Source organism: Triticum dicoccoides, chromosome 7A (assembly GCF_002162155.2).
Source record: "Triticum dicoccoides isolate Atlit2015 ecotype Zavitan chromosome 7A, WEW_v2.0, whole genome shotgun sequence".
In the NCBI taxonomy this organism is placed as follows: domain Eukaryota; kingdom Viridiplantae; phylum Streptophyta; class Magnoliopsida; order Poales; family Poaceae; genus Triticum; species Triticum dicoccoides.
Genome location: NC_041392.1, coordinates 152,854,737 through 152,865,222, shown reverse-complemented (window position 1 = coordinate 152,865,222; position 10,486 = coordinate 152,854,737).

Sequence of the window (10,486 nt, the reverse complement as noted above, 5' to 3'; positions counted from 1 at the left end):
CGAGCTTTGCTATTATAGTTGGATCTTATGTTTCTCCTCCCCCTCTACTCTCTTGTAATGGATTGAGTTTCCCCTTTGAAGTTATCTTATCTGATTGAGTCTTTAAAGATTTGAGAACACTTGATGTATGTCTTGCCGTGCGTATCTGTGGTGACAATGGGATATCACGTGATTCACTTGATGTATGTTTTGGTGATCAACTTGCGGGTTCCTCCCATGAACCTATGCATAGGGGTTGGCACACGTTTTCGTCGTGATTCTCCGGTAGAACTTTGGGGCAATCTTTGAGGTCCTTTGTGTTGGTTGAATAGATGAATCTGAGATTGTGTGATGCATATCGTATAATCATACCGACGGATACTTGAGGTGACATTGGAGTATCTAGGTGACATTAGGGTTTTGGTTGATTTGTGTCTTAAGGTGTTATTCTAGTACGAATTCTAGGGCTATTTCTGACACCTATAGGAATAGCCCAACGGATTGATTGGAAATAATAACTTTGAGGTGGTTTCGTACCCTACCATAACCTCTTTGTTCGTTCTCCGCTATTAGTGACTTTGGAGTGACTCTTTGTTGCATGTTGAGGGATAGTTATGTGATCCAATTATGTTATTGTTGTTGAGAGGACTTGCACTAGTGAAAGTATGAACCCTAGGCCTTGTTTCCTATCATTGCAATACCATTTATGCTTACTTTTACCATTAGTTACCTTGCTGTTTTTATAATTTCATATTACAAAAACCTTTATCTACTATCCATATACCACTTGTATCACCATCTCTTCGCCGAACTAGTGCACCTATACAATTTACCATTGTATTGGGTGTGTTGGGGACACTAGAGACTCTTTGTTATTTGGTTGCAGGGTTGCTTGAGAGAGACCATCTTCATCCTACGCCTCCTATGGATTGATAAACCTTAGGTCATCCACTTGAGGGAAATTTGCTACTTTCCTACAAACCTCTGCACTTGGAGGCCCAACAACGTCTACAAGAAGAAGGTTGTGTAGTAAACATCAAGCTCTTTTCTGGTGCCGTTGCCGGGGAGGTGAGTCCTTGAAGGTATATCTTTAGATCTTGCAATCGAGTCTTTTAGTTTCTTGTTTTATCACTAGTTTAGTCTATAAAAGAAAACTATAAAAAATGGAATTAAGTTTTCCTCATACGCTTCATCTTTTTAATATCTTTCATGAGTATGATGGAAAGGAAAATTGTGCCAAAGTGTTAGAAGAAGAATGCATTAAAATGTTTGGCACTAAATATTTGAATGATGAGCATGATTGCAATGTTGTTAGTATGAATTCCTTGAATATCCATGGTACTAATGATGATTTCCCTAGTTATGATGAAAATGTCTCCTATAAACATGTCAATTTTTGTGGAGTGCATTGGGTTTGCTAGTACACACCAAATAGGGAAGATAGATATTTCAAGAGCCATAAGTACTTAGAAACTAAATTGTTGCAAGAAAGGCTGGATGATTGTGCTGAAAATTTAAATTTTCTTGGCCATACTTGTGAGCAATGAACATGGTCATTTAACCATCCGATGCAAATTGTTTCATGATCTAATCGTGTCCAAAAATTGTGATGAGTTGATTTCCCTTGCACATTATAATGAACTTAGCTTGCTTATGGTTTGCGAAGAAATGAAACATATAACTGGGGATCTTCCAGAATTTTCCCGTTATAAACTGCTTGGCTTTGATCTAGAGGAAATTTATATGTATTGTGCGGCGAATTGCATTGAAAATCCTTATATTGCCAATTACATAAAGATAGAAAACAAATAGAGGATGAAGAGAATACTAACGAAAGGGAAGAGACTTCCCAATACCCTTCTATTATTTCTTATGATTAATCAGGTAACGAGGAGGAGCCTCCTAATCAACCAATCTCATTAATAAGGAGCTCCAAAAAGAGGATTGAACCCACACATGAAAAAGAAGAAAAGAAAAAGGAAGAGAGGTAAAAAAATATCTCCCCCAAATAATGCTGCTCATATTACTATTGTGCCTCATGAAAATGTAATTGTGGAAGATAATGATACTTCTTATGATCTTGAAAATCTTTTTGGCACTTGCTTGGAAGAATATGATAATTGCTATACTATTGGTGCTATCCATACTATTAATGATGAGAGTGATTATGCTTATGATATGAAAAGGCCCAAGCTTGGGGATGCTATGTTTGATGAAGATGATGTTTTTGAGAATATATTTGCTGCAATTAATGTTTGTCCCAAGCTTGGGGATGCTACGTTTAATGAATACGATATTTTTAGTCTCCCAAGTTTTGACATGCAAATTTATAATGATGATAGCATGCCTCCTACCTATGATGATTATTGTGATGATACTTATGCTATAAAAAGTAGTGATTATATTTATAAAATTTGTCATGATCGTGATTACCCTTTTTCTGAACATTACTCTTTTAATGTGGAAACAATTTATAGTATTCGAGTCTCTTATGATACTCCCACTATTTCGAATAAGAAGAATCTTGCTTATGTGGAGAGTAATAAAAATTCTATGCTTGTAGATCATGAAAAAATGCTTTAGGTGATGGTTATATTGTTGAATTCATTCATGATGCTACTGAAAATTATTATGAGGGAGGAATATATGCTTGTATGAATTGCAATAATATCAAGTTTCCTCTCTATGTGCTTAATGTTTTAAGGGTATGCTTGTTTTGCCTTCCTATGCTAGTTGATTATTGTTCACATAAGTTGTTTGCTCACAAAATCCCTATGCATAGGAAGTGGGTTAGACTTAAATGTGTTAGTCATATTCTTCATGATGCTCTCTTTATGTTCCAATTCTTATCCTTTATGTGAGCATCATTGAAATCATCGTGCCTAGCTAGGGGCGTTAAACGATAGCGCTTGTTGGGAGGCAACCCAATTTTATTTTTGTTCCTGTTTAGTAATAAATAATTCATCTAGCCTCTGTTTATATATGGTTTTATGTTTTTAATTAGTGTTTGTGCCAAGTAGAACCGTTGGGAAGACTTGGGGAAAGTCTTGTTGATCTTGCTGTAAAAAACAGAAACTTTAGCGCTCACGAGAATTGCTGCCATTTTTTATTGGAGAGTGCTATTTAGTTAATTCTTTTTGAAGATGATCACTAGAAAAATTCCTCACGTCCAGAAATTTATTTGAGAATTTTATGAGTTCCAGAAGTATACGTTTGATCCAGATTACTATAGACTGTTCTGTTTTTGACAGATTCTGTTTTTCATGTGTTGTTTGCTTATTTTAATGAATCTATGGCTAGTAAAAGAGTTTATAAACCATAGAGAAGTTGGAATACAGTAGGTTTAACACCAACATAAATAAAGAAGGAGTTAATTACAGTAAATTGAAGTGGTCTTTGGTTTTCTTTCGCTAACGGAGCTTACGAGTTTTCTGTTAAGTTTTCTGTTGTGAAGTTTTCAAGTTTTGGGTAAAGATTCGATGGACTATGGAATAAGGAGTGGCAAGAGCCTAAGCTTGGGGATGAACAAGGCACCCCAAGGTAATATTCAAGGAAAATAAAGAGCCTAAGCTTGGGGATGCCTTCTTTCATCTTCGTTCATCGGTAACTTTACTTGGAGCTATATTTTTATTCGCCACATGATATGTGTTTTGCTTGGAGCGTCAATTTATTTGTTAGGATTTGCTTGCTGTTTGAATAAAATACCAAGATCTGAAATTCTTAAATGTTAGAGAGTCTTCACATTGTTGCATAATTATTCAACTACTCATTGATCTTCACTTATATCTTTCGGAGTAGTTTGTCGTTGCTCTAGTGCTTCAGTTATATCCTTTTAGAGCACGGTGGTGGTTTTATTTTGAAGAAATAGATGAAATATCGTGCTTCACTTATATTATTTTGAGAGTCCTAAACAGCATGGTAATTTGCTTTGGTTATGAATTTAGTCCTAATATGATGGGCATCCAAGAGGGGTATAATAAAAACTTTCATATAGAGTGCATTGAATACTATGAGAAGTTTGATACTTGATGATTGTTTTGAGATATGGAGATGGTGATATTAGAGTCATGCTAGTTGAGTAGTTGTGAATTTGAGAGATACTTGTGTTAAAGTTTGTGATTCCCGTAGCATGCACGTATGGTGAACCGTTATGTGAGGAAGTCGGAGCATGATTTATTTATTGATTGTCTTCCTTATGAGTGGCGGTCGGGGACGAGCGATGGTCTTTTCCTACCAATCTATCCCCCTAGGAGCATGCGCGTAGTACTTTGTTTTGATAACTAATAGATTTTTGCAATAAGGATGTGAGTTCTTTATGACTAATGTCGAGTCCATGGATTATACACACTCTCACCCTTCCACCATTGCTTGCCTCTCTAGTACCGCACAACTTTCGCCGATAACTTAAACCCACCATATACCTTCCTCAAAACAACCACCATACCTACCTATCATGGCATTTCCATAGCCATTCCGAGATATATTGCCATGCAACTTTCCACCATTCCGTTTATTAGGACACGCTCCATCATTGTCATATTGCTATGCATGATCATGTAGTTGACATCGTATTTGTGGCAAAGCCACCGTTCATAATTCTTTCATACATGTCACTCATGAGTCATTGCACATCCCGGTACACTGCCGGAGGCATTCATATAGAGTCATATCTTGTTCTAAGTATCGAGTTGTAATTCTTGAGTTGTAAGTAAATAAAAGTGTGATGATCATCATTATTAGAGCATTGTCCCAGTGAGGAAAGGATAATGGAGACTATGATTCCCCCACAAGTCGGGAGGAGATTCCGGACGAAAAAAAGAGGCCAAAGAAGCCCAAATAAAAAAAAAGAGGCCATAAAAATAGAGAGAAGGCCCAAATAAAAAAATATATATAAATGAGAGAAAAAGAGAGAAGGGACAATGCTAGTATCCTTTTACCACACTTGTGCTTCAAAGTAGCACCATGATCTTCATGATAGGGAGTCTCCTATGTTCTCACTTTCATATACTAGTGGGAATCTTTCATTATAGAACTTGGCTTGTATATTCCAATGACGAGCTTCCTCAAAATGCACCATGATCGATGTTGCAACCAGATTCATCTGCAGCCCATGGAAAGCATAAGCCTGCTCCCGAGAGGTTAGCGGTACCCTGTAGTTGTCGTCGTCAGCGCGATCGCTGTGGTTCTCCGCTGGCTCTTGGAAGGCTTCGACTCCTAGCGCCACTTCTGCACAATCTTCTCCAATGAATGAGCTGATGTCGTCTTCTGGTGCGTACCCTTGGTCCATCATGCGGGACACGTAGGCTTCCGGGGCCGTCACACTGAACACCTCGCCGTGGTGCCCCACGCTCCATGTTGCTCCGCCCATGATGACGTCCTGGGGATGATAATATGGCATCCGGCCGGGACCATGGGGGGCGACGCTTGCGCTCGTGCTTGTCGAGGGCAGCATAGGGGGGGAGGTTGGAGCCACCTACGCTGCCAGCCGTGCTGATGTTGACGAAGCCCCCGGGCATGGTCGATGGCGCGCAGATGTGGTGAGGCTCGCCGCGCGACCTTGCAGTGGTTTGGGGGGAGTCGATAGCGGAAGGGTGGCACTCCCGACGCCGCTGCTTCCAGCAGCTCAGCAACACGCTCAAGCAGCGTGTCCCGGCCGCTCTCCATCAGCCTGCATCGCAGCAGCTCCCTTGCCACTATGAGTGCCGCCCGCATGTTTGCTTGCTCCCGCCGTGAGTGCGGCGCTGTTGCTGTGGCATGACTCGCTGCTCACACTACGGCTCATGCTTGCCACGGGGTGAGGGTGGATGATGCCTGGCCGCGCTGTCCACGCCCGGTGGAGCTTGGTGGCGCCCGCGCCACTTGGGGTGCGGGGTCGGGATCTTCATGGGAAGGTGGTGCCGTCAGGGCCGGCCAGGCCACCCAACGGTCGGATCCGGCCCTTGGGTCACCAGACATCGTAGCCGGTGAACATCGAACAGCTGATTAGCGGAGAAGAAGCTTCGGCGCACCCCTACCTGGCGCGCCAAATGTCGGATGTGGGGCTCCGGCTAACCCTTAAGGTTCGAACACTGGGGTGTGCGCGAAGTCATTCCCTCCTACCGGTCTACGCTCTAGCTCGCTAAGATCTGGGGACGAACTCGACGAACTCACAACACAGAAAGACACGGGGTTTATACTGGTTCGGGCCACCGTTGAGGTGTAATACAAGGGGAAGAACAGCCTCCTGAGGTTGAGGTGTTCTTGTGCTTTCAGACTTGTGTGTATCTCGGGGTCTGATGAGCCCTCTAGGTCTGATGATGTCTCTGGGTCTGATGATGTCTCCGGGTCTCATGAGCCTGTCCTCCCTACTATGGTGGTGGCTAGTCCTATTTATAGAGGCCCTGGTCCTCTTCCGAAATATTGAGCGGGAAGGGAGCCAACAATGGTGGGCTAATTTGAAGGGGGCAGCTAGTACAAGCTATCCTGACAAAAGCGGTCTTCGCCTGCACAAAGCTCTGGGGGTGACGCCGTCTTGGGCTCCACGATGACCTCCATCTTGCAGTCCATGGTCTTGGTCTTGTTGCACCGAAATGGCAACCATTGCCTAAGGCCTCGGTACTCCGCGGCTGCGCTTCCCCCCTTTGCACCAAAGAGGAAACAAGGACGCTACGCGCACTGGCGCCCGCCTGGTGTCGATCATCATGGCTTACGTCATGAGAGCCTCATGAGGTTCGCCTCGCCTTGATATCTCCGTCCCTCACGAGCCTACCTGACTAGGCCACTCGGAAGGAGGTCTTGCTTCGTCCGCCTCGCGAGGCTTGGACCCTCGCGAGGGTCTTGGATGCTTTGTTGGTGAAGATGGGCCGTACGGCCTGCTGCTTGGCCATGCCGTGGGCCGCAGGCAGGCAGGTCTGGGGACCCCCGTTCCCAGAATGCTGACAAGATCGATCAGAAAGAATAACTTTGAGGTGGTGTCATACCCTACAATAATCTATTCGTTTGTTCTTCGCTATTAGTGAGTTTGGAGTGACTCTTTGTTGCACGTTGAGGGATTGTTATATGATTTAATTATGTTATAATTGTTGAGAGAACTTGCACTAGTGAAAGTGTGAACCCTAGGCCATGTTTTCAAGCATTGCAATACCGTTTTCGCTCACTTTTGTTACTTGCTACCTTGCTGTTTTTATTTTTTCAGATGACAAAAACCTATATCTACCATCCATATTGTACTTGTATCACCATCTCTTCGCCGAACTAGTGCACCTATACAATTTACCATTGTATTGGGTGTGTTGGGGACACAAGAGTCTCTTTGTTATTTGGTTGTAGGGTTGTTTGAGAGAGACCATCTTCATCCTACGCCTCCCACGGATTGATAGACCTTAGGTCGTCCACTTTAGGGAAATTTGCTACTGTCCTACAAAACTCTGCACTTGGAGGCCCAACAACGTCTACAAGAAGAAATGTTGCGTAGAAGAAAGGTTGCATTCATATAGAGTCATATTTTGTTCTAAGTATCTGATACGTCTCCAACGTATCTATAATTTTTGATTGTTCCATGCTATTATATTATCAACTTTGGATGTTTATGGGCTTTATTATACACTTTTATATTATTTTTGGGACTAACCTATTAACCTAGAGCCCAGTGCCAGTTTCTGTTTTTTTCCTTGTTTTAGAGTATCACAAAAAAGGAAAATCAAACAGAGTCCAATTGACATGAAACTTCATGGAACTTATTTTTGGAAGGAAAGAAACCCGGGAGACTTGGAGTCCATGTAAGGGAAGCAACAAGGAGGCCACGAGGTAGGGGGGTGCGCCCACCCCCCATGGGCGTGCCCTCCACCCTCGTGGGCCCCTGGTGGCTCCCCTAACGTACTTCTTCCACCTATATATCTCCATATACCCTAAAAACATCCGGGAGCACAATAGATTGGGAGTTCCGCCACCAGAAGCCTCTGTAGCCACCGAAAACCAATCTAGACCTGTTCCGGCACCCTTCCGGAGGGGGAATCCCTCTTCGGTGGCCATCTTCATCATCCCGATGCTCTCCATGACGAGGAGGAAGTAATCCACCCTCGGGGCTGAGGGTAGGGATGGCAATTTTATCTGTCGATCTGGATACCCATGGATACCCGTCCCGGTTGGGCAAGGGTATGGAGCACATTTCTGCCCATGGGTCCGTGGATATGGATACCCACGAACAGCTGGGTTGGGCATGGTTATAGTTTGTGCTCCATGGATATCCAATGGATACCCGTATGACATGTGGGGCCATATGCCAGTGACAATCGAAAGAGCGAATCAATGGGAAATGACAGGAAATATGGAACTTGTGTCATGAGTTATATGCTGCAGAATCAACCACTGGTATGTCACACTTAAGGACTCATCGTATTACTTGTTACCTACTTATGCATGTAGCTTATGTTGTCATTTGTGAGTGAATGATGATGAGTTAATGTGATCTTTGGGAAGGCTTCATGCTGACTTTTCAATGCCCATGGAGCTCCATGGGTATGTGGGTATCCAGCGGGTTTGGGCATGGGCGCAAGTTGTGCCCATGGATAATTTGATGGATGGGCAGAGGGTAGGAAGATGGGTCATGGGTTGGATTTGGACCAGCTCCACCCGCCCCAAACCCGACCCATTGCCATCCCTAGCTGAGGGTATGTACTAGTAGCTATGTGTTTGATCTCTCTCTCGTGTTCTTGATTTGGCACGATCTTGATGTATCGCGAGCTTTGCTATTATAGTTGCATCTTATGTTTCTCCTCCCCCTCTACTCTCTTGTAATGGATTGAGTTTCCCCTTTGAAGTTATCTTATAGGATTGAGTCTTTAAAGATTTGAGAACACTTGATGTATGTCTTGCCGTGTGTTTCTGTGGTGACAATGGGATATCACGTGATTCACTTGATGTATGTTTTGGTGATCAACTTGCGGGTTACGCCCATGAACCTATGCATAGGGGTTCGCACATGTTTTCGTCATGATTCTCCGGTAGAACTTTGGGGCACTCTTTGAGGTCCTTTGTGTTGGTTGAATAGATGAATCTGAGATTGTGTGATGCATATCGTATAATCATACCCACGGATACTTGAGGTAACATTGGAGTATCTAGGTGACATTAGGGTTTTGGTTGATTTGTGTCTTAAGGTGTTATTCTAGTACGAAATCTAGGGTTGTTTGTGACACCTATAGGAATAGTCCAACAGATTGATTGGAAAGAATAACTTTGACGTGTTTCGTTGAAGGAAATATGCCCTATAGGCAATAATAAAGTTATTATTTATTTCCTTATTTCATGATAAATGTTTATTATTCATGCTAGAATTGTATTAACCGAAAACATAATACATGTGTGAATACATAGACAAACAGAGTGTCACTAGTATGCCTCTACTTGACTAGCTCGTTAATCAAAGATGGTTATGTTTCCTAACCATAGACAAAGAGTTGTTATTTGATTAACGAGATCACATCATTAGGAGAATGATGTGATTGACTTGACCCATTCTGTTAGCTTAGCACTCGATCATTTAGTATGTTGCTATTGCTTTCTTCATGACTTATACATGTTCCTATGAATATGAGATTATGCAACTCCCGTTTACCGGAGGAACACTTTGTGTGCTACCAAATGTCAGAACGTAACTGGGTGATTATAAAGGAGCTCTACAGGTGTCTCCAAAGGTACATGTTGGGTTGGCGTATTTCGAGATTAGGATTTGTCACTCCGATTGTCACAGAGGTATCTCTGGGCCCTCTCGGTAATGCACATCACATAAGCCTTGCAAGCATTGCAACTAATGAGTTAGTTGCGAGATGATGTATTACGAAACAAGTAAAGAGACTTGCCGATAACGAGATTGAACTAGGTATTGAGATACCGACAATCGAATCTCGGGCAAGTAACATACCGATGACAAAGGGAACAACGTATGTTGTTATGCGGTCTGACCGATAAAGATCTTCGTAGAATATGTAGGAGCCAATATGAGCATCCAGGTTCCGCTATTGGTTATTGACAGGAGACATGTCTCGGTCATGTCTACATTGTTCTCGAACCCGTAGGGTCCGCACGCTTAAGGTTTCGATGACAGTTATATTATGAGTTTATGAGTTTTGATGTACCAAAGTTAGTTCGGAGTCCCGGATGTGATCATGGACATAACGAGGAGTCTCAAAATGGTCGAGACATAAAGATTGATATATTGGACGGCTATATTCGGACACCGGAAGTGTTCCAGGTGATTTCGGAGAAAACCGGAGTACCGGAGGGTTATCGGAACCCCCCTAGGAGAAGTAATTGGCCATATGGGCCTTAGTGGAGAAAGAGAAGGGCAGCCAGGGTGGGCCGCGCGCCTCCTCCCCCCTGGTCCGAATTGGACTAGGAGAAGGGGGGCGGAGCCCCCCTTTCCTTCTCCCTCCCCACTTCCTTCCCCCTCCTAGTAGGAGTCCTACCCCTACTAGGAGGATGACTCCTCCTTGGAGCGCCTATAGGGCCGGCCGGCCTCCTCCCCTTG